The 26050-nt window shown below is 38.9% G+C and overlaps 1 long non-coding RNA gene across 2 annotated transcripts; it reads left to right on the top strand.

Moving 5' to 3' along the window:
* Positions 1-701: 701 nt before the first annotated feature.
* LOC129168323 (uncharacterized) lies at positions 702-23938 on the top strand. 2 transcript variants are annotated; one of them, XR_008566247.1, is made up of 4 exons: positions 702-885; positions 2193-2321; positions 5507-5587; positions 23737-23938. It is a non-coding gene; the product is annotated as an uncharacterized LOC129168323 (long non-coding RNA). The 2 variants fall into 2 exon arrangements; XR_008566246.1 differs by lacking the exon at positions 23737-23938 and adding an exon at positions 7220-7528.
* Positions 23939-26050: the final 2112 nt, after the last annotated feature.

Here is a 26050-nt window from a genome sequence, read left to right as displayed (position 1 = left end):
GTGAAATTAATGGAAATTAGTGGAACATGTAATTGCACTATTATTATTCCTCTTTTTTTGTGTGGGCAGAAAAACAAAGTGCCCTCTCTGAAGTGTATCTGTGTGCCTTTTTTATTGTTTTTTGAAAAACACTGAAAAAAATTATACTAACTTATTTATGTTGAGCTTGTGTGTGTGCGTGTGTGTGTGTGGCTTTCCCAAAGCAACATTTTTGTAAATATATTGTAATCATTGTTTTAAAAGATAAATAAACGGTTGTACATGAAGGTTTTCGTCTGTGGGTTATTTGCATTGCACTAACTGCATGGTATGTGTGCAAAAAGTGTCAGAATGCTCATCTGGAGCAGAAAAACTTTCCTCTCTACTGAAGGAGGGAAAGAGAAGTGGCTTGCAGGCCACCCAATCAGAGAAAATAGCAGAAAAGCACACCACTTGGAGGGAACCAATCAGAGAGCAGTAGGCGGGACAGTTTGTACGGTACAGGCTGTACTTTTCTTAAAACGCACACACGCACGCACACACACACTGCAATTAGTTTCATTGGCTGACTCTTTCCTGTTGATATCAGTGTGTAGGAGGCGTGTGTGTGAGTGTGAGGGAGAGAAAGAGAGAGAGAGAGAGAGTGCTATTCCTGTAATACTTCACTCAGGCTGAGCTCATTGCCTTGCCATAATGACGGACATGTCATTTGAAAGCTTACAGCCAATAGAAAAAAGATTCCGCTAACAAAATTTCAAATTGACCAATAAAGTTGATCAGAAAATCACCCGAAAGATGTCACTACAGGACAACAACAACAACACACTTCTGGGTTTGTCATTCTGGTCAAAATCATTTCAATATAACTCCAAACAATGGACTAACAATATATTTTGGGCTCGAGAGGTAAGATACATCTGTAACACAAAATGGCCGATCCTGACTTTATGCTATGCTAGGCTATGATAGGTGGTTACGGCTTTATGTTTAGCATAAAGACTTGTCCTTCATTATTTAATTAGCCCGGTTACATCTCTTTAATCACTTTTAAAATATTATTTCCCATATATATGACTGTTGTGTTGTGTGAATACTATTTTAAGGGAAAGTGTACTAATTTATGATACTAATTTCTGACATAAAATGGCCGATTCCGACTTACACGTTTATGCTATGCTAGGCCACGCTAAGTGGCTAGAGTTTAAAGTGTACCATAACGACTTGCCATTTACTGCAAATTATTTTGCAAAGACAGCAATAAAATTAATATCTGTAACTTTTCTACATATACTACACGGTCCAAGAACTATATCCACTATTCCAAAGGTAATTCTAAGCCAGATGCGTTAATTTAGCAATACGCTTAAGTTAGTGTTTGTAGTTTACATCATACTGACAGCTGTTTCTAATATTTTGCCCCTTTCCTGTAGTTAAATAAGGATTAGGAACACCTCCAAGTTGTAATTGTTGCAGTAATTACTGCTGCAGATAACATACGGGCCATAAACGTTGCAGGCTATGAATAGATATTCTCCAGAAGGCTTATAAAAAAGCATGAGCTCACAAGTCGGCCATCTTTGCCAAAGAAGGAGGGGCCGAAAGCTTTGGGGTTTTTTTTACTCAAAAAATCCTGTTTTAGTTACTTGTTAAGTATGATGGAGCTATGGCGGCCAAATCTTTTCCTAGCACAGGATGTAAACAGACTAATAGGTCAATGTGAGCTTCTTTTTTACACATTTTCTTCCACTCTCGTGACTCATGCAGCTTGGCTCAGTGACCTGCTTAACCTTTCACTTAGCCCTACAGCACAAAAACGCACACGCACAGCTCCAAACTAAGTGTTTTTAACACATAAATGCTAACTGTCAGACATCTATCCAGCCTTGAAATACGTTAGAAGGTAAGAGGAGTCACTTGGACTAAAAAGAATAACCAAACACAGCACAAAAAACAAAAAAAAAACCTTTCTTCCATCGCTTCTTTTTGTGTTTTTTTTTATTTTAATGTTTTTTTTTTTTTACATTTGACTTAATAATTAGATATTAAATAATGCATAAATTCATCCAAAAGGACGAATAAATACCCAGATTAACTGACGAAGAAGCATGTTTCAATACTTTTGTAGAGTGTAACTAAACTGCTGTGTAAATATTTTCTAAAATGTTTGACATGACTTTGCATGATTCATTGAAAACATTTGACGTTCTTCGCAGAGTACGTGCCTGTCCCTGCGTTGCCTCTAACCTCCTATGTTCCATGTGACACAATAACAAGATGGTATCAGCCGTGTGTCATGTGGGAGGTGCTTGCAGCTATAGGAGAGAGCTCTTCGGTAATTTCAGGTGAGCTTGCAGAGGGGAGTACTGCCAGAGTACATGAGGTATTTGCTTTCCATACCAATCGTCCACATATGGCTGATGCGTGCAACCGATGCCTTCTGTCCTCATTCCAAGTGTTCTCATATAAATCCAAGCTATAAATTCACATATGAGTTTGCCATATGTGAAAATGCAGCAGACGTTAGCTGCCCGCTTGTTTCAAAGTGCAGCCAATTTGTTTATCTGGGGTAGCAGTACGGCACAGTGTCATCACCGTGCATTAGCTTAAGGGTGTGGTTGTACTTGCACTGTACAAACACATGTACTCTCCATACACTCACTTGGGACCTTTTTTATTCGTTTTAAGCTGCTTGTGCACACATAAACTCTTGTTTTAGGTCGCTGAAAACTGATCCAGAATGCAAATGTTACAGTCCCATCCCATCTGACAAACAAATGTGGAGCTTTTTCCACTTTGTTAGGGGGATTTATTTACTTTTTGCCATTTGACAATAATTGTTTTGATATATGAGTTAGCATGACGGTTCCCCCATGCCCTAAAATCCAAATGCTGCTTCGTGTTCTCTTACATTATCTTCCGTAAACCAGCAAGTAGCCTAAAAAAGCAACAAAAGGTAAGACATACACTTTTGTTACACATATCTATGAAGTCTTTGTGCCATTTAAGTCACTATAAAACAGTTTCTTCTGCCCTGCAATAAAAAAATGGAACAGTCCTGTTTTAGGGTCATCATGAACCACAAAGTAGCCTGCAAGCTAACAAACTGACAAAAAAAAAACAAATAAAAACACGGTGTTCAAGGATTTTTCTTTTTTTTCCCCGTTTGAGCCATTATAAATCTGTTCCCCCTGCCCTACAATGAAAAATGGTGCAACCCCATTGCAGTATGTCATCATCCATGAACCAGGAAGTGACTTGCTAGCATACGGAAGGCCCAACAAACATATGAATGTTTTTTTTAGGCTAAATGCCACTTTTTGGTATGGCTTTTGCATTTTTCTGTTGATTTACAAGATTAGTGTACACTAAAAATCACTCAAGTAAAAAATGACATAGCCTAAAAATGCTAGCCTTGTCTTGTGTCATCGTCCATGAACCGGGAGGTAGCCTGCGCTGGCTAACAAACTGACCAAAAAAACAAATAAAAACACGGTGTTTTATAATTTTTCACTTTTGTTACAGGAATTTATTTAGTCTTGTTGCCGTTTGAGTCACTATAATGTGGATTTACAAAATTGGTGTGGGCTAAAAATACATAAGAAAGTAATGACATAGCCAAAAAATGCTAGTCCTATTTTAACGTCATTGTCCATGAACCAGGAAGTAGGCTGCTAGCTAACAAATTGACAGAAAAAAACCAGTAAAAACATAGTGTTCTGTGACTTTTCACTTTTGTTACTTAGTTACTTAGTTGTTGCTTTTGTTATTTAGTCTTTTTTCTGTTTGAGCCACTACAGCTCTTTTCCCCCTGCCCTACAATAAAAACAGTGACGTGCGGTGAGGTTCATGGCTGGTGAGGCACTGACTCCTTTTTTTTTTTAATGTTAAGACAGGTTGCTCATTAAGAGGACAACAAGAAAAAAATCCCATTTATTTGTTTGTTATTAACTGCAAGGTAAAAATGCATATGCACACTCTCTCTCTTTGATACTTTGTTGTAAAAGTCTGATCACCTCCTGGTGAGTTTGGATATATTATTCATTCATTCAGCAGAGCATAAAAATATCTTGCATTTGACTTGTTTGTAAATGAGTATGTATTCTGTATGTTTGTTTCACTAAAGTTAAAAAAAAACAAAACATTGGCTTTTCTTCTCTTTGGAAGAATGGCCCCCACCCCTTCAGAACGAAGCGAGCACTGAAAGTGCCTCCCTTATGACATTTCTCTGTATGTTCCTGTCTGATTAGCAACAATAATGATGTCACACTTACATTAAGGACGCTACGTGGGCTGTAGAAAGTCATGGTGTGATGTTTCCACAACATTATAAAAATGTTACAATGTTATGGGAATAAAGTAGGGCTGTCCATCGATTAAAATATTTAATCACGATTAATTGCATTTTGTCCATAGTTAACTCAAAATGAATCATGGATAGAAAGAAGTGTTCGTCTATAATAAGTAGGGATGTAAATCTGCTTGTGGTCAACGAGTCGATACGCATGTAGATACACGGGTCAATATACGATTAAAAAACGATATATTTTAAAAACAGCACGATACGATACAGTGTACAACCGATACGATACGATGTGATTCAGCAGTTACATTTCTTGATGTAGACTAATCTTACATTATAAAATAAAGAAGCCAGTCGTACAAAAGTAGCATTCTTACAGTATTTTCAAACGTGTAAAAGAGCACATCGTTTCCCCAAGCACAGGTCCCCAACACCTGGCCGCGGGGAACATTCAGGCGCAATGATTTAAACAAAAAAAAAAAACATTTAAAAAATGTAATAATTTGTAAATAACTACGTAAAATTTTATGTAAAGGGATGTCACTTTTGCAAATATGGGCCATTATAGCTTACAACATCGCTGTGTACTAAAAATGACACTTTTGGTCTCATCAAGCACGTATGCAAAACACATATTGGAGGAAGTGATTTTTTTTTCTTCTACGAACACGCAAACTGGTCCAACCAGCCATTCAGTGCCACCAGTGGAACTGTTTCCCTGCTAAAAATTGCTGTGCAAGACACAGGTGCTCGGCGGGCCAGGTACATTTCCAAACAGACTGGATGTACTTTTCCAAACCAAATGTGAAACCTGTCCGGGTGTGGGGGTGGAGGGGCACTACTGGATTTGTGTGCCAGTATTCTTCCTCCTGAAAATATTCTAAAACAAGAGGTTGTGTTCATTGTCACCTCACATGGTGCAAATAAACAAGTGTGTGTTTACATGGGTATTTAACCGTACAACCTGTAAATAGCTGTTAAAGTGTTTGCATGCAAACAAAGCAGTACAGCTTTGGTAACCTAGCAACAAATACATCTGGTGGACACTAGTGAATGCATGGCTTTGAATCAGCATTAGCCCAACAAAAAATAGGGCAAACTTGTCTAATCTTACTTATTAATGATAATAATACCCTTCTTGTGCTATTTCCAGCAGACAGTGGTTAAAGTAAGAGTCATTTATAGCTTGCTTAACTGCGCTGTACTTTTTTTTTTCCTTCTCCCCAGTTTCTGAGGGAAAATAGATGAGTGGAGAGACCTCAGGCCACAGCACGAGACGACGTCAGGCCCATTAAAGAAAGGCCAGAAGTAAGTACAGGGTGCTCCCATTGGAGATGCATGAGTGTGTGATAAAACACGGAGTGTTTCTTTCATTATTTGGTGGCCGTTTTTCCCCTCCAACCATAATAAAATAATTATAAAACATTTTTGGTTTGGGTTAATGAGAAAAGTGGATGGCATTTATTAAATGAGGAAATTCAACATCTCAAGCGGCAGGAATAATGTGACAGACATGAAACTCCTGCACAGCAAGTGTCATTATTAAAGCATTTTCCTACACGCGCAAGGGCGTTGCTTTTTTTTGTTTTTGAGCCATGCCCTGTCAGCTGACAAGACACACCCTTGGAAAAGTACACTCAGGAGTAGTAAACAGGGTTTGTTTCCACAGCAGGGCATATTATTCATCACTCACCCCACCTGATCCACCAAGGGAGCTTTAAAAATGGTGTTTTATCCTCCATTAAAAAGTTTTGAAAAGCATATATAACGCTAATAAGACTAAATGGCAGTACACTGAGAAGGGAGCCCTGCGGGACACCGCAATCACAATTATGGGCTGTATTCCAGGCAAAGATAAACCCTAACCTTAAACCACATGAATCACACTATTGACATGTGTTGCTGTGACACAAATACTTGAAAGAGAGCCCAATAATAATAAATGTAATTAATTAATTGTCATTTATAATTAATTGTTTTAAATAATTGTTGCACCCGTTTCTTTGTTAATCCAATTTTCTATGTAGCTGTGTCTAGGTCGGGGTTGTCCAAAGTGTGGCCCGGGGCACATTAACAGCCCGCGGCTATTTTTTTATTGGCTCTCGGCACGTTTTAAAGATACAAGAAAATGAGAAAAAAAAAACGTCTGCAAAAATGGAAAAAAGAGCAGTAATTTTACGAGAATAAAGTCATGATCCTGAGAGAAAAATTGTATAAAGCTGAAACATTAAAAACTAAAAATGTAATTTTTTGACAGTCATAATATTATGAAAAACAAATAACAAATAATTACATTACAATTTTAGGAAATGTAGGTTGTGTTAGAAGTTTTAAAATATAAAGTTAAAATATTATAATAATAAATTCAAAGTATTATCAGAATAAAGACATAATATTAAGAGAAACAAGAAGAAAGTTGGAATATTTCTTAAAAAAAAAAGTAAAAGCAGCAAAAATTAGCACACAAGCGCAAAGTATGGAGAAAAAGTTCATTTATACTAATAATATCCTTGTCACCAATAACACTGAGATATAAATTCGTCATAAATTACATTAACATATTTAATATACAAATGATGTTTGACTTGCTGGGCTTTCTTTTTTAAATAAAAACATTTTGATAGGCTTTCTTGGTACATACAGTCAGAGCACATGCAGTATATGAGTGCGTTATCACATTCTGTGAGCTTATATAGCGCAGGGTTGATATTTAATTAGACTTTTTTTCCCATTCATTTCATTCAATCAGTTTGAGGTGCGATTCCTCATACCCGTGTCTCGTTGTGTCGTTAGTGCTTTCAGTATTGAGTCACTTCTGTTTACTCTGACTCACTTTCGCCTGCCGCTGCATCGAATAACTTATAATACGGTCTATGCAATGTTCAGATTCATTCTTTTGCTGTTATTTTCTGCATTGAGGGCCATTTGTGTGCTTGACAGGCATCTCTGCATGATTGATGCCATCCAACTAAAGGTTCGACGCAACGCAGTTGGCAGCATGACAAGTTTAATTATAAAACTCAACGATCAACATTTCATCAAAGACAAAAGAAGCAAAAAATAAAGTAAATGACGAGTTTCCGCGTTCCCTTTTGTTTTTCTTCCAGGTCTCCTTCTTGAACTTTGCGTGACTAAATGATTCATATAAGAACAACAGGCAGGGTGGAGCTCCATCACGCCGTTAATGAACCTTTGCTTCTGTTGCTGCCTTTGTTAAAGGAAAAATGCTCAATAATTTTACCTTCAAACATCAAGGAACTGTTTTATTTATTATTTAGTGTCAGCAAAGTGCTTAGCAACATTCTCAGCTGTCAAAATGCAAGAAAATACAGTACATCTAGTTTAAAGGTTTTTTTACCTTGTCTACCTTGCACCAACATGGCTCCTCAGCAATACAAGAACTGTTTTGGCTTTTCAATGACTTTAAATGGAAATAATACCATTCATATTCAGTACAAAGGATTTTTAAAATATTATTTATAATGTCTCCTTAAACATTATTAAACATTATTATTATTATGAAATTACACCCCTATAGTCACCTTTACGCTCGTATTACCCAATATAGTAGACATAATAAAAGGGTTAGGGTTAGTAGATAAGCCATTTAAGACATAAATAAGACTCGTACCCGTGTGTATTGCCATAAATATGTTCCCTAGCTGAGTGGCGGGTGGACAGGAAGTGACATAGGGAGTTCAGAGTTGAGTTTCAGCTTGCCGTGGGTTACGGCTGCAACAGTAACCTTTGTTTTTATGTTTAATATGGTTTATTGGGTTATATGGGTTATTATAGCTCGATTAAGTCTGTTGATTGTGTGTTTCACCAAACATTATGTTAACATTACTGACACCTAGTGACCAGTGTAGAATACTACAAATCATTCACAGTGTATTTGAATGCGTCTTCTGAATGCCTTATACTGTATATGTACTGTATTTTAGTTCATTCAGCCATTTTTATGCTTGAAAATTCTTAATTTGAGCAAAAAATACACAACATTTGTTTCAATATGCCTATTTTTGACTAATAATAGGCCATATTCAACCACTAAACAGCATAATTTATTAATTAATGTATTTTATGAAAAAATGTGACCGAGTGAAGCCGCGGAATTCGAACCGCAAAGTGGCAAGGGACGACTGTATGCTCTTCCACGAGCCTAATATTGCACCGTGTGCAATAGGTGTCCATATATTTTGTTTGTTTTTATTTACTAATATTTACCACTTATCGTTTTCTTAAAAGTTGTTGTTTTTTTCACTTTACGGCGGAAGTTGTAAATTGATTAATTACATACTGTACGACTACATTCAATAAAAAATGCATTGTTAAATATTTACGCATTAAAATAATGTGAACAAATACAGGGGGAGTTATAGAGCAAATGAATGTTTATTTTATAAAGGTACTTTTAATTCCTTGCGATTATTGATGCGTGTTTACTGAGATATGTACAGTCATCATGTACTGTATGCCCAAGTCAAACAGTGGCAGCAAGTGACTTGAATCTTTGTATTTAGGTGCATGATAACCCGTGTAATAAGCTTTTTTTAATCATCTTAGCTCATCCTGGGGCACTCATCAACTTTGTACAAACCTCCCTTTGTTGTCACACAGCTAAAAATAAAAAGGAAAAAGTCATTTATATGTCCGAGAGACTTTTACGGCAGGGTGTAAAAATAAACAAGCATGCTGTCATGGCTGCTAAAGCCAGGCAATTAAAAAAAAAGTGCTGATAGTAGCAGTAGACACCGCCAGGACTCCATATGTGCGAGAATGAACTCGCAGCCGAGGTCACGGCAAGCAGCAGCGCACGTGGTGGATGACACGGCGATACTGTACTGTAGATCTCATGCACAGCGCCACGCCAGCGAAGAAAGACTACTAATTATTGGTGGAAGATTACAGGGTGAGACGTTGAAGGTGGTGTGAGCAGGGGGCCACATTGTTGTCACAACAAATGGTGTCTCTCACACTTACACATGCGTACATGCCGCCTTTGTTGAGCTGTGGCGTGCGAGCAGGCTTATGTAGTCAATCACTCCTAAACACTAGTGACAGGCAACACACACACACACATGCATTTCACACGCAGACTCCACAAATATGCAGCAACCTTGCCCAGGAGAAGAAAATTCACAGTTCTTTATTCTGCAGCCAGGGTGGCCCAGCACCTGCTGTCAACAAGAAGAGGAAATTGCACATTTTTGTGTACTGTGTTTGTTTTCCGCCACTGTGCTTGAAGTTAAAATTAGATTGTGAAATGCTACATGTGACTCGGCTTGTCTGGCAATTAGAAATAATAATACATAAATAAAAAATAAATACAAAAATAATAAAATATACGAAAAATTATAATAATAAATAATATGTAAATCACAATATAATAATATATATTTAAGTATAGAGCGAGGGAACATTGTATACAGTATATATTTTATGTATTAATAGCACTACAATTTACCAACTAAATAGATGTAATGTTTCTGAAATCAGTTCAATACTAATGCATCATCCGGAAGGTTCTCTTACAGTTGCTTGTGCACACAGACACAAAGTCACAAGTGTGTAGCCTGCAGCAGCACTCAGCTGAGTACTTGGAATGATCCCATTGGGGGGGGGGGTCATTTGGGTAGTGTATGTACATTTTTTGTGTGTTTGCCTCAGCATCAGGATGCACACGCGACTTCCACTCGTCTTTTAAAGCCTCTGGATCAGCAACAGGTGCTTTATGTGAGTCCAGCCGGGCTTTTTTCTCCTTGGAAAAACATGCATGTATGCTCGTTAAGTGACACACTAACAACCTGATGAATGAAGCTTGTTTTATGACTGTCGGCAAAACAGCGCCTCCTCATTGACAACTCACGCCATGATGTGTCATGTGCAATGTCTGGGAATGAACAACAGGTGAAGGTCAAAACTGCAGAAGTAAACACACACAGAAGCGCCGCCGGGTGAAGCCTTGTATTTGTTTGTTGTTATGGAGAGATCATGAGTTTTTAGTTTAAATTATCGCTGTGACCAGCGGTTATGTTGAACAACAGAGGATACAGACAAAATGTACTCACTTACGACCGCTACATTGGGGTTTTTTTGTTGTTGACTGTCTTTACCGTAAATAGTATACACTGGGTACGGTCACACTTTTGGTTCCATAAATTTAAAAAAGGATCCCTGGTGCGTACTTTGGTGCGGTTCTCATTCTCACTCGTATTTTTGTAAAGAATACAGTCGTCCCTCGGCAGTTTGCGGTTTGAATTTCACAGCTTCAGTCAAAAATGTGAATTAAAAAGCGTGCTGTTTTGTGGTTGAATACGGCCCATTATTAGACAAAACATATGCATAACATAAGCTAATGTTACGTATTTGTAGTATTCTATACTGGTCACTAGGTGTCAGTAATGTTACTGTAATATTCGGTGAGACACACAATCACCAGACTTGATTGCCTCACACAACAGGCACAAAACTCTCAAATAAAAATCCCTTATAAGAACACGGGCTACTGTTGCGGCCGTAACCCATGCCAAACTGAACCTCAACTCCGAACCGACTTTACTTCCTGTCCCCCACTCACTCTGCTCCCCTAGGCAACATACAGTATTTATAGCAATACACATGAGCAAGAAACTTCTTTATGACTTAAATTCTTTATTTATTCTTATTTTGTCTGCTATGTTGGGTGTTACGAGTGTAAAGGTGACCACAGGGGTGTTAGGTTATGTCTAGCTTGCTCTAATAATGTTATAAACCCTATTTAGAAGATCGCAAACAGGTTTTCTATGCTCCAACTACGTAAATATTCTATTAATAAATCAGGAATCCTACTTTGCGGAAGTTGACTTATCAGGATGAGGTCTGGAATCATTTAAACCGTGATAAACGAGGGATTACTGTATGTCGTGGAGATGTGATGCAAGGAGACGGCATTTCTGATGACTTCACTGAGCTAATGATCAACACAACCCGGAGTTGAAATAATTGAGGTATGTTTAACTCCTGTATTTACGCGTCTGCGCTTACAGTTTACTCGTATTTTTGGATGATTTTCGCTCAACTTTCTGTTGGGTGTTGTTATGGATCGCCTGGTTACATTGGCAGATGCTGACATGAGCATTCACACTTGCCTCACTCAGGACTAGATTCCACCGGCAAGTGGACTGAGACCCATCTCTCAAGCTGTCTCAGTCCCTCTGTCCTTTTTGTCCTGGACTGCATTCACACTCGACTAAATAAACTGGACTAGCAAACCGGACCAAAAATGACAAGTGTGAACGCACCCTTCACATGATCTTTGGGAGATTCTTTGGTGCACACAATTGTTTAAATTGTTTAAATTGTTTTAATTGAACCAGGGCCAGATGATGTCATGGTCTAATTTGCATAATTGGCCATGTGTATGTAATTTTCATGGAGTCATTTTTCTGCAAAACAGAATCTAAAGGGGGTCTGAATACTCGCCAAATGTAGTCACAAAGTCAGCGCTGATCCCTCCTGCTATGTCTTCTTATTCTCTCCATGTGCACATGAAGCATAGTTAAGAATGCTATCTACTGTAAAGAGTTGGGACGACAGATTCACAGACAGTCCCGTTATAATGTTGTTTATGAGGGTGAACGGGTAGCGCCAAATCTATTTGTGGTGGTTCAAAGTTATTGGTGGCGAAGTGGGAAACGCTGCAGTGGAAAACAAAGGTGAGCAGGTTCAGTGATGAGGTAAAACCCATCAGAACGCCTTGTCTGCTTTATTGTTAACAAATTATATTTGTCGTATTGAACACTTTGCCCCATTTGTTAGCATTATCGTGGCCCTGTTCTGACCTCTTGGAGTCCCAGCATTGGTGGTGGTGGTGGTGGTGGAAATGGTGGCGGAGGGAGTGCGAACGAGTCTTCATGTGCTTTAGTTGGAGGCCGACCAACAGAGGCCGAGCTGCTGCGTGCACACACTTCACATTTGATCCACCCAGGACATGCACGCTGCTGATCCTGACACTGAACAGCAATGTGGAACTTGGCAAACGTAGAGCAAAAAAAGTGAGCGTTTTGGGCCTCCTTTAAGTTTGTTTTGAGGTTTCAGTTGTGTAAGAATGTTCTTTCATTTCTTTATTAGCCCTTTTTATGCTCCACTGTTTCCAATGTATTCACTTTTGGGACAGTTTTGCCTGCATGAATTAAAAGAAAACAACATAAATAAAAGCTTAGGACTAATCAAACATTCCCATATAACCACAATGTACTTTTTACATGTGCCAGAACCCCACCGTGTTATTGGTCATGTAAATATGCCATATGTCAACTACTGTAAATACATATACACATTTCACCTTAGGAAATACTGTACATTATCAGGCATTTCTCTCACCCTGTCGGTGAACAAAGCTGTATAACTGTCTATATGTGCCCTGCGATTGGCTGGCGACCAGTCCAGGGTGTACCCCGCCTCTCGCCCGAGGTCGACTGGGATAGGCTCCAGCATACCCCCGCGACCCTAATTAGGATAAGCGGCATAGAAATGAATGGATGATGTGTTGTTGCAACAGTAATTCTGCTATGTTCGAAACCCACTGTGGAGTGTTTACTGACTTATGTGGACCAGCTGAACCCAAGCCTGCACCTGTAAGGGCCAAGAGGGGGATTGTGACTGAATCTTCATCCCAGCCATTCTGTGCCTCGTTTGAGCTATGTCTCTTTAATGAATGCTCAGGTGTTGATGACTTTATGCAGTGCTTTGCTACACACCGTACCTCTATCCTTGACCAAGTGGCTCCCTTGAAATCTGACATTACTGGCAAATTGGCCTGCCCCTGGATGAACAAAAATATTTTATACTGCAGTAGAGCACATCATAAAACAGAGCGCCTCTGGAAAGCAACTAAGCTTGAAGTACACAGGCAAGGACACAAGATCTGATTACTTTAATCACTTAATAGCTGCAAATAAGAAAAATCCCAAAGTGATTGGGACACAATTTCTGTGACACAATGCATTCCATTGTGTCCCCTGCTGCCCCCGTGTCCTGCAAAGCTGACAGCAATAACTTCTTGATCTTCGTCCTAGATCAAATTAGAGATATTAAAAACAAGATTCCACCACGACTCTAAATTGTCCATCGGTATGAATGTGAGAGTGAATGGTTGTTTGTCTGTATGAGCCCTGCGATTGGCTGGGGACCAGTCCAGGGTTTACCCCGCCTGTCGCCCGAAGTCAGCTGGGATAGGCTCCACACTTTGTCGTGACCCTTTGTCGTGACCCTTTGTCGTGACCCTTGTGAGGATAAGTGGCATAGAAGATTGATGGAAGATTCCACCACCCTCTGGCGACTCGACCTGAGTTGATGCCCCTCCTCAAAACTGCGAACTTTGGGTGCATCTTCTGAATGCCTTATATTTATATTTTAGTTAATTTAGCCATTTTAATGCTTGGCTTGGAAATGCTTAATTTAGGCAGAAAATGCATACAGTTATCTTAAATATCCATTTCTTATATTTATAATAGGCCGTATTCAACCATGAAACATCATGACTTATGGATGTATGTATTTTTGAAACAACGCGATAGAGTAAAGCCGCAAAATTCAAACCGCAATGTGGCGAGGGACGACTGTTATAGTAAAAAATGAGTAAAATCTTCAATAATAATTGAGTAAACATTAACATAAGTATTAGAATTTGTAATGATCATGTTTATTACATATTTGTAAAATGAATATTGCACAGTATATGCACATACATAATTAGATATATTATTAATGTAAAATATTATGCAGTTTATTATATTATTGATTTTCATGACAATAAAGTGTTTTATTTTTATATAAAATAGTTATTTTCTGTATTTAATTTGTATGCTAAAAATATAAAATAATACTGTAATATCATCCAAAAGTTACAAAAATATGTATTTTATTCATATTATATATTTGTGTTACTATTATAAGAATAATACAATACTGACCCAACCAAAACAGTATATTTTTTCCAGAAAAAAAAGTCATCTTCCTGTACATTTGGGTCAATGTGGTTCACTGTAAAATTATTTTTAAAATATATTTTTTAATTTAAAAAAACCCGTCAGGAATCGAAAGTGACTCAGGCAGGCTTTAAGTAATATCCAAGGTGGGACATTTTCTGTCAACACCTCATAAAAGGCATATCTGTCCCTATTAGAAAGGTGCCTTATCTTGGTAGCGGAATGGCATAAAACACAACATAAATAAAATACAACATTTCTGCTTTGGTGGATTCATTGATGGCAGGTTTTAAAAGCAAGAGAGAAAAGTCTCATGTGAGCTCCTCATCCTCTTCTGTGTCTGCACGGGCTCGCACACAGAGGACACCGCCCGGTCTGGCCTCTGCGGCCATGCTGTAGCCCCGCTCCGATTGGTCAATAGTCGTCCCTCGGGGGGGGAGCTGAGGCGAGAGAGAGAGAGGCCGGCTAGGCGTAGCGTGTCTGGGACAAAAACACAGGGCGAGCTGCCAGCTGCCGTCCCTGAAGCGGTGAGCGCTGCCTGGGAGAATCGTGGAGGGAAGGGAGGCTCTTGTTCCAGCTTATTTTGCTCCTACCGCCCCTTTAGCGACAATAGTGTATTTAGTGGTCAGCGTGTTGTAAATAATGGTTGACTGTGAAGTGAGTCATATTAAACACAGCAAATGGTGGGGCCTGGTTTCCAGGGTTCCATCCATCGCAGTAACCTAAAACCAACAACAGTCTCCTGCTACAATATCCTCTTTAGAATACCACAAGGAAAGGTAAATACATAACATTAAGTATCCGAGTATTATTTTACGAATATTAAAATGCTTTTTTTTGTTCAGAAATTCAAACTATTTAGTAAGTCAGCTATTCCAGTAATGCCGTACACCAGGGGTCTCCAAAGTGCGGCCCAGGGGTCATTTGCGGCCCGCGGCTGTGATTTTATCGGCCCGCAGCGCAGTCTAAAAATGTAATTTAACAAGGAAACTTAATGAAAAACAACAACAGCAGCAAAAAAGGGAAAATCAATCAAAAGTCAAAATATTAAGAGAAGAGTTGTAATCTAGTCAGGAAAAAAGGCTTAATTCTACAGGAATAAAGTCAGAGTATGAGGAACAATGTCATTTTAGTAGCATGAAGTTGAAATATTAAAGAACAAAAACAATGAATAAAGTTGTAATTTTCGGAAGCTTAGGTTGGGGGGGGGAATAAAGTCAAAAGATTAAGAGTACAAAATATACAAGAAGAAAGTTGAAATATTTGGAAAATTATTTTAAAAAATCAAGAGCAAAAATGTTACCACAGTAAAGTCAAAATATTAAGAGAAAAAAAATGTTTTTTGAATGAGAAAAAAGTTGCAATTTTATGAGAATAAACTTGTAAAATGAGGAAAATTGTCACTTTAATAACAGTTTTGAAAAATACATTGTTTTAAAAGATAATAAATATTATTGAAATAAAGTTAATGAAATAGTTGGAAAAAAAACCCCACTAGAAATGGAAAAAAACAGCCATAATTTTACGGGAATAAAGACAAAATATTAAGAAAAAAAATGTCATAATCGAATGAAGAACAAAAGTTTTACAAGAATAAACTTGTATTATGGAAAAAATGGTGCTTTCAGGGTGCTGAAAGCAATGCACAGAGTGAACTCTCTTCCTGCCTGTTTGGACGTGAGAGACGAAGAAAACAGACTCGCGGCAATATATATTTAAACCGGCAAAATGATCCACTTCCTATTTCCATTTCTTGTGTGATTAATTATTTATTTATTCTTGTCCCAGGCACAGTGCCCACGAGCCAGTTTTTTTCTGAACGAGAAACCTTGTCACGTATTAACTCTCGCAGGAACTCGCGACACGAGATGTTGCAACACCCCCAGTTAAGGGTCATCGGAATTTGCTTTGCTTTCTTTGAATTCTAAAGGTCGCCAAAGGCAGCTTTTGGTTCGCCTGATGCAACGATGTCACCGGATAGCAACGAGGGGGGGGAATTTTTCAACATTCCTTGAAAAGGAATGTGCGGACCGTCAGCTATTTTCACCTCAGTTATTACACCACTGTACCGCAAAACACAGACATTCATCTTTGTGTCTGCTAGGAATGCTGATGTCCTGTGGGATGCATTGTGCTTGTCTACTCAGAGGACCTTAATGGAAAGAGTGACAAAATGCGTGACTCACCAGCAAATATGAGCCTCTCTGAAGTCCTCGCCCCACTTCTTCTTTGTTGTAATTTTAAAATGCTGACGCTGACAAATAAAAAAAAAAAACCTCTCCTTGAGCTTTCAAACGAGACAGCAGAAGCCTTTCATCACTCGTCCGTGTGTCAACCAGTCCAGACGTCTGGAATTAGAGACAAAAGCGCATGCCCCTTGAACCCTCCCCCACCCCCCGGGGCCAGGCTCTGTGAACTCTCATCTTTCGCGATGTCACGTTTAAACCAGGGGTGTCCAAAGTGCGGCCCGGGGGCCATTTACGGCCCGCGACTGCTTTTTTACCGGCCCTCGGCACATTCTAAGAGAGAATTCTAGAGAATTTCTAGAGAATTCTAGAGAATAAAGTCGTAAATTTCCAAGAATAAAGTCGGGACGTTACGGGAAAAAAAGGCGTACATTTCCGAGAATAAAGTTGTAAATTTACAAGAATAAAAGTCGGGCCGTTACGAGAAAAAAAGGCGTACATTTTGGAGAAAAAAGTCATACATTTACAAGAAAAAAAAAGTCACAAATTCACGAGAAAAAAGTTGGAATATTACAAGAATGAAGTTGTAAATTTAAGACAACAAAGTCATAAATTTACGAGAAAAAAGTTGTAATTTTACGAGAATAAAGGCGTAACAAATTTACAACTTTATTCTTCTAAATTTAGGACTTTTTTTCTCGTACAAAAAAGTTGTAATATTACGAGTCGTAAGAAATGTATGACTTTATTCTTGTAAATTTTCGACTTTATTCTCGTAACGTTACGAAAATTGAAATGGCCCTATGGTTTTTTTGAATATAGGCATGTGTTAGCGAACAGTTTAATTTAACAGGCTTAGGGAGCAATGTTTATGTATAACAAATAGGATGAGTGGACATTTTGTATGTGTTCTTTATTAGCTAGGCCGCCCTTAGCATCAATGGCAGCTAAAGGAAGTTAGCCATTTAGCATGCTAGAAATAGCAAACAGTTGCCTGTTTGTTGTCAAACACCAATAGTGGTTTGGGGAGCAATGTTATACACTAGGTCCCCAACTTACGAACACAATTGGTTCCAGACGACCGTTCTTATGTCGAATTGTTCTTAAGTAGGGGAAAAGGTAATATTACCAATTATATACAGTAGGTACTACATGTACGTGTATACATATACAGTATATGTATATATGAGTTTGAATGCAGTAGTAATATTAAACGAGGATAATTAATGAAAAAATAATAGAAGTGATATAATAATACGTAATGATAAATGTTATTTACCTTTGAAGAGGAGTGGTCGAGCATACATCGTTGTGGAGGAGTTGGAGGAGGAGTTAGACTCTTCTCAAAGAGGTAGTGTTGTGTGGGTGGTGTAGAATTAAGCAGGCCTATTAACTCTTCATAAACTTTAATCACACGCTCTGTCCGGGTTGTATAATTTAGCTTTCCATTTAGCTTTATCTCCCTAGCTTCTAACTCTTCCTCTGTTGGTCCCATTAGCAGTGTCACAGTGCCCTCTACTGGTCAAGCATGTACAGTAGCAGTATAAATACTGATTGAGCGACTACAAGGCAAAATAAAATGAAATATAGACCAGTCGGCTTGTGTTCGTATCCGTGAATGTTCGCTAGTCAGGTGTTCATAAGTTGGGGACCTAGTGTATCTAGTACAATATGTGTGGTGTGGTCAAGAAATACATTTAGTTGTTTTGTTTATTAGTCAGACAGAACAAGTTGGCAGCTATGTCGGCCATCTTGGCGACAGGAAGTTAGCCCACTGAGCAACTATTTTTCTTACTAGTATGTAAATATTATATATTATATTGTGAATATATTGTAATATTTCCGGAAGCTTTCATATTACGTACAGTTGGGGGGGAAAAAACATGAACACACTGTGCATACTCAGTCACATTAAAATCCACACGCTTATTTCCCTAAACAAATGCATGATAATGACGTTTTGCAGCCACGTTAGCAGTTTTGCATGTCGAGGAGGCCACGTCTGTGATGTGATAGCGTCAGATAGACTGTTGATAACCGCTGTCTGGTGCAGCAAACCGCACAGGCCTGTGAAACTACTGTTGAGGTCTGAGTAATGAGGAACTATAACCGTCACGTCCAGACCCCCACCCTCGTACACACATCATAACAACAACCACAGGGTTCATGTAGCTACAACTTGTGACTGTACACTTATTAAACGTGTCTCCGTGTGGACGTGTGGCGAAAGCAGTGTGTGGGAGAAGAGGAGACGGCGAGGCCAACGGGTTCCTCCGCTTCTCCTACACGATCCCTCCGTGCTTCTTCTTCTCCTCCTCTTTACCGCACACCAACGGTCTGAGTGGGCTGCTTGTGAAAGTCACGTTTGCCACATCGGCCCTCACTCGGCACAGATATGCCGAGGGCAGTTCAAAACATCTAATAAAAATACAATAAAATAAAACAAAATAAGATAAGCCCAATAGATAACTATACTCCTACTACTAAAAATAAAATCCCAAGTTAAGTTCACCACGATACCAGCTTATGGTGAATGAGATGTGTTTTCTGCGGAAATTAAAAAAAAAAAAAAAACTTTTTTGGGACCAAAAATTGGCAAATTTTCAAATCCGTGAATGCAGAATCGCGAATGTGTGGGGATCTGCTGTAATAATGATGTTAATAATTACGTCCATATTGTCCTTATTGTACATAATTGCATACAGTCGCAGCAAAAATAGCAAAATAAAATGTAGTGAAATCATGAAATACAATTTTAATGAACATATCAGAACAGGTCATGTAGTTTACAGCTCTGTCCTGTTCTTTTCCTGAAAGGGGTGTTTAATCCGGGTCAAATGTTTGCATAAATAAATGCTGACAATATTATAGCGCAGTTTTACAGTACCGTTTAAAACACTCGCAATGACCTTTTGGTGTGTTTGCGGTGCACATGCAGTATGCTAATGTCTCACATGGTGGGGTTGAGCAGAATGCATGCAAACCTGCGCGCAGGAGGAGTGTTCAGTAGGGTGTGAAAGCCGATAGTAATGCACACAAACAAGAAAAATAGTCGTAAAACCAGAATTGTGCAGTCTAGGGCATGAAACGAAATTAGCATCGTTTTTACTGTAAAGTTTTATGACTTTGGTTTTATGGCTGCTAAGTAATGGATGTCACACCCCAGGCTGATTCTTGGTGTTGCAGGAAGGCTACAAATCATATTCTGCCAGTGTAACAGACTTTGATTAGGATTAGATCTTCCTCCTCCTTTTCGGACATGTTAAATTGCGCAAGTGTAAACGTGTCATGTACTTGCAGTGTTTCCTGTTCATTCATGTATTGGTTATTTGTCATGTATTTGCTGAGGTTTTGGCTCCACTCTGGCCGTAGTATTGTGTCATGGCCAATCATGCAGATTGGATGGAGACATCACACACACACACACACACACACACACACACACACACACACACACGTAATCCAGCACCACAGATAGATTGTATCCCTGTGGGAAACATGGTATACCGGGGTGTTCTTGGTATAACAGGGCCATTTGCGGTCGGCGGCTGCTTTTTTATTGGCGTGCGGGACATTCTAAAAACAAGAAAGCTATTAGGGCCACACTGAAAAAAAAATAAAATCTGAGATTTCAAGAATAAAGTCGTAAATTTACAACAATAAAGTCGTAACGTTATGGGAAAAAAAGGCGTACATTTCCTAGACTAAAGTTGTAAATTTACAAGAATAAAGTCGGAACGTTACGAGAAAAAAAGGCTTATATTTCAGAGAATAAAGTCGGAATATTACAAGAATAAAGTTGTCAATTTACGACAGTAAAGTCATGAATTTACAAGAAAAAAAGTCGTAATATTACGAGAATAAAGTCGTAACAAATTTACAACTTTATTCTTTTAAATTTGGGAAAATTTACGAAAGCTGAAATATTTAGAAAATTTTAAAAAACAACAACACAAATGGGGAAAAAAGAGCAAAGTGAAGTCCATACTAATAATGGACTTTTTCACCGATATGACAAAGCTGAGACGCAGTTTTTCTTTAACTATATATATATATAGTTAGCATATATAGTTATATATGTAGTTAGCATATCTAGCTTTACAAAATATGAAAGCGGCCCTTTCATCCTTTCATTTTTGTGTATGGCCTTCAGCAGAAAAAGTCTGTACGCCCCTGCTGTATACCTCACATTGTTGCTGCAAATAATGTTAATTATCAACAATGTATATTGGAAAAAAAAGTGTAGTTATTCATAGAAATTAACTGTGAAAATGCACATCTATCGTGCAACATAAGAGAATCCCAGTTCCCACTGACCCTTCATCACACACATAATGGTTTTTGGCAAGCATGAGACAACAAAGAGGCCTCTAAACTGTCGGGTCATCACGCAATAGGAGGAAGAAGAAGCGAAACCAACTTGTTTTGAGCTATTAGAGCATCATAAACCCTCATGATGGTCATTTTCATGTTGGGTTTCCTCATAAGGATCACATAAAAGTCAGATTTCAGGGGCCAACGTCGGGTGAAGTGATCACGAACAAAACAAACGCCTTTTCCAAAGAAACCACTTCTCAATAGGACGGGAACGCCAGTGTAATTTCCTCGTAGGGACTGGATTGGAATGAAGGAAGCGCCTGACTTTGGGGGTGGAGGACACTTGAAATTATCTTTTTTTTAATATAATGTGCACCCATGGGTGTCATATAGATTCATATAGTCAGATGTCGCATGAAAAAAACAAGTGAAGAGCCGCATCTATGTTGATTCTCATCGCTTTTTAACTGCAAACACATTTTGGCCCTCATTCTATTTACATCCCGTTGAACAGCTTTTGGGTACGGCAACTATCCACCCATACATTCTCACACATTAAACTGATTGATGTAAGAAAAATACACTCTTCTAGAACAGCAAACAAATCTGTAACTTCAATAAATCAAGGACGACAACATGAATGCTTTACATTCAATAATGCAGTGATAATAATGCTTTGGAGTTGTCAGCATGCATTTAAGTGGGAAACACTGCCCCCTGTTGGAAGGGTTCAAAACAGTAACATTACAGTAAACACATTTTCTTCTAATTCCAAGGGGTTTGTGTTTATGCGCTCTGTCTATATGACAGAGTGATGTGTTTTTAGCCTTGTGTAGCCTTGTGACGCATACTGTGCATTCAATGCGGAACTATGTTTCCAAAGCACAAAATACTCACCACAGAACATTTTTTTTCCTAACCATGTACACCAGGGGTGTCCAAACTGCGGCCCGCAGCTTGTTTTTATTGGCCCGTGACAAATTCTAGAAATTTAAAGTAAAAAAATAAAAAAATTGGAAAAAAGAGAAAAAAGGTTTAACAATATGTGTTAATTAGCTTTGTCACCTCAACATGAAGCTTTTTGTCTTTAAATACATACAAAGCATCTTTTTTTAGTTTTTTTACAAAATAAAAAGTATCAAAACGGCAAAATGGCCCCGGCATCCTCTGACTTCTCTATTAGCGTTTCTCTATTAGTTTGGACACCCCTGGCATATATTGGCCTATATAGGATTGGTTCTAGCATCATTAATGTATCAAAGTGGCCCCCACATCCTTACATTTTTCTGACACCCCTGATCTATATCGTTATGTGTCCTATTTTTTTTCACGGTACCTGTAAAAGATATTTGTGGCGCCCCCTGTGGGTTGTGATCAAACTGCTTTGGAAGACAAAGCATACATATGCAGTGGATCCCAGTTTATTAGGTTTGGCCTTCGCTCCCCCACCATATTCGTGGATTTATTTTCTCTGCTTTAAATTCTAACTAATTGTTGTTCTTTTTTTAAATGGTAATGCAAAAACAAAGCGGTTTAACGGTGCCATCTGCAGGGTGAAAAAGAGTGCTGCAGTTATGAATCCAGCAGAGGGCACTGTCTCACGACTCACTTGACTCAATATTTTCCAGCAGGAAGATGCTTTGGCAAGACGTGATGTTGTGCAACTGCACATTTTGTCAGTTCAATGCTGTATACTGCATGCAATTGTTTCTGAATGTGTAAAACCAAATGTAACATGTGTTTAACTCATTCAATCCAGGCCACTTTTTAAAAGACAACCCTTCAGTACTAGCCATTTTAGATGATTTTTACTGAATTTTCAAGGCACACAGAATATTGTGTTCTTTGGCTATATAAACCTGGAACTGACCAAAAGAAAGATTAAACTCTCGTCTTTCATCAGAAAAAAAAGTTTGTTTCTACCTTTTTCTGTTCTTTAGTAATCAGCAGTAGAACATGGGTAAGTTTCAGGAAAATATCAGCTCCCAACAAAAAAAGGGCGAAAAACAGCTTTTTTTTTAAAAGCATAGTCACTTTGACACAAATGTTTTGCTTTTGTGACAGCTCAAATATCTAAACAACTATACCGCAACATAACCAACACAGAAATGGGTTGTTTTACATCAAAATAACTACTACTACCATGAACTACTTACAATTTTTAACATTTGGAACTAAACTGTGTGCACGTGGGTGTGCATGCGTTAAAATTTCCCTACAATGCCTTCCGTGCTCTTCCACTTCCTCCTTGCTGTCGAGTGTGTTTTTACATGCAAAAGATCCTTGCCGAGATCTCATCAAATGCACTTCTGCCACCTTGTGGCCGTTTTTATGGCTTAAAACTGCTCTAACAGTGACATATTTTCATATCTTTTTGTGTGCAATTGCCTCATCACCTCTTTTTGTCTCTCGCGCAAGAAAATGTAAAAGACAAGTATAAATATGTCTTTGGGATCGGGTGTTGGGGTTTATAAAAATAAATAGGTCTTTGGTATTGAATAAGTTAATCACTGACAGAGGCGTAGTGTAGAGTTGAGAGCAGCGGTGTCCGTAGTGTGGCCCGGTGGCCATTTGTAGCTCACGTTTTTTATTTGGCACATTGATGCATTGTGGAAATTAAACCAAAAAAACCCCCAGCAAAAACTGTAAAAAAAATCTGGCAAAAAGCCTGAAATGTTGATATTAATAGCTAATAATAACACAATTTTTTTTTGCATTTTTACAATATTAAAAACATATGCAAATATCAAACTGGCCTCCTGCATCCTTTCATTTTTCAGTATGCGGCCCTCGGTGGACACCCCTGGTTTAGAGCATCAAAAATATTCATTTTTAGGGCGAACAGCGGGGACCTAGTGTAATACAGATATCCGTGTTTCCCATACATTCATACATTTGGCACTAGGTGTTTACGCTTCCTCGTAAACACATTATAATGGGACTGTCTGTGAATGTGGCTTGTCGCTTCAACTCTGTACTGTAGGTGGCATCGTAATTCTGCTTCCAAACACACCTGGGTCTGCCAGAGAATAAGAAGATGTAGTAGGAGGGATCATTGTTGCTATATTTAGTAAGTATTCACGCTTCTCATGTTCTCATTATAGTGAATTTCTTCGCTGAGATGCTCCTCAATTTGCCCCATTTTTGTTTGGGCAGATTTAAAAATGGCAAAACAGGAAAGACGACATACCGGAAATGATGTACTAAAAAGAAAAAAAATCCGACCAATCACAGCTCTGCGGACCGCGTCGCCGCTGATGCAAGGTTTGTTTTTTTTGGAGGCGCAAGCTCCTGTATGGCTGGGGAGGGCTTTTACACCGGTATCGTGACGCTATTGTGTAATAATTATCTTATTTTTGCTCGGCTTCTGATTCACAAGCTGAGTTGTTCGTCATGTCGTAAACGTCAGGCCGAAACGTTAGCATCGATTAAGAAGTTCTCAACACCCTGCAGGCTGTACTTTGTGTTTTTGATACACGATGGAGCAATAAAAGTATTGGACTCCCTTTAAAAACCATCGAAGAAGTTTGTCCAGGATAAACTTCCATGAAATATGTCATGCTGTCCTAATAAACCGCACCCTTGTCTGGTGGAACGTCTCCCACTGTCTACAACCCCTGTCTTAAAGGGCACGCTTTCCTTATGCATGTTAGGACAAAAATGAAACAAGGTTCCTCTCTGCTACTCCCGCCACCGTAAACGACCTGTAAATCTTTGGGGATGTTGTTATTACAGCTGAATCGGGAAGACGGGAAAGGCAAGCGAAGAAGGAGAAAACAGGCAAGCAGGCAGGCCTGAGGCTGTGAACCGCAGACGCAAACTTTAAACAGAGCGGGTGCCGTTCCGATATGTCTCCATCAAGTGGCCAATCATCCTCTGAGAGGATTTTTTTAATGAGAGATTTGATTTCACCCTACCTTATCTTCAACTAGGCCATGTTTTAAGGAGCGTGAGCACAAAGGATGAGTCAGTTGGCACAAGTCCTCTCAGCGCCAAAGTGCAAATGATTCTTGTCCCAAAGCCAAGACAGCAATGATAATGATCCAGATGTTGCACCATGCTGATTGACTTACTTATGCACTCAACAAAACCTACAGGGTTTGCAATCACAATGTGTAATTTGTACAATATGCGTAGGGTAGCTTGCAAATTAGTGGCGCTCGTGGCTCTTTCCGTACAATGCGATGGTGTCTGTAAAATCTCCCCGTAACTTGATTATAATTTAAAGGACCACCAGTTGTCCCACAATAGTGTATATGCTGTGAAACGCGGGATCTCGTGGAAATTGACACGACGCGAATAAAACGCTGTCATTGTGAGGAGAAGGAACGTTTGCGTGGGGAAGTATTTCCCCGGCGCACCGCTCAGTTGCAGCGGAATCTCATCACAAACGCTATCCTGCCCCCTGCCGAGCGAAACATTTTGAAATGGCGACCTGAAACACAGGCAAAAGTTGGCGAAAAAGCTTTGAAACTCTCTTACGGCAAGTGAATGGAAGCCAGAGGGGTTAGCTTAGTTTAGCAGAGCATGCTAGGCTACTCAGGTTGCATGAGCGTGTTTACACCGCGTTGTGTTTTACCGCTTGTTAAAGCAAACGAGCGTTTTACGATCCCCGCTGACGGCGTGCAAGTTCTGAGTGAAATAAGGAGAGGCACGTTTTTAGTTGGCTCTAGGCTTCATTTTAAGATGTGCAGCAAAGCCTGGGGTTTAGGCATTTTTTTCCTTCTCTCTCAAAAGTGGAGCAAACAAGTGAGGTCGCTTTTTCTCAGTTATTAGCTTGCTGTTAGAACAGCATTAAAACGTCAAAATTGCATATTTTGAATATGAATAACCTTCCTTCAGAATTGTGCTCTCATCATTTGATTAGTCTGAGTACATAACAGTGTGATTGTTTTTAATCCCCAAGTTATACTGCTGTAACTAATCCTAGCCTCAAGCCGCCATCATTTTTCCCATTGCCCGCTGTCACACAGTCAACAGTCGTGTCTGCAGGAGGTCATTATAACCATGAATAATATCTCTTTAGGTTTTTTTTCTTACATTTATCTCTAGCATTTTTACACACAACCTGTTTACACAGCTGCGTATAGTTCTTACCCCGTTCTTAGTGTCCAGTGTGGCATTGACACATATCATCTGATATCATCTGGTAGCTCTGGGACAACAATCAGAAGGCAGTAGACTTGTTGATGTAAAAAAAAAAAAAAAAAAATGGTATTCTTCCTATACTGTGAAACTTGAAAGGTTTGTTGAAAGGTCCACAATTACACAAACTCAAGTTTTTTGATGATGGTTAA

This window comes from Dunckerocampus dactyliophorus, chromosome 15 (assembly GCF_027744805.1).
Source record: "Dunckerocampus dactyliophorus isolate RoL2022-P2 chromosome 15, RoL_Ddac_1.1, whole genome shotgun sequence".
Lineage (NCBI taxonomy): Eukaryota > Metazoa > Chordata > Actinopteri > Syngnathiformes > Syngnathidae > Dunckerocampus > Dunckerocampus dactyliophorus.
This window is presented reverse-complemented; position numbering and strand designations above follow the sequence as displayed.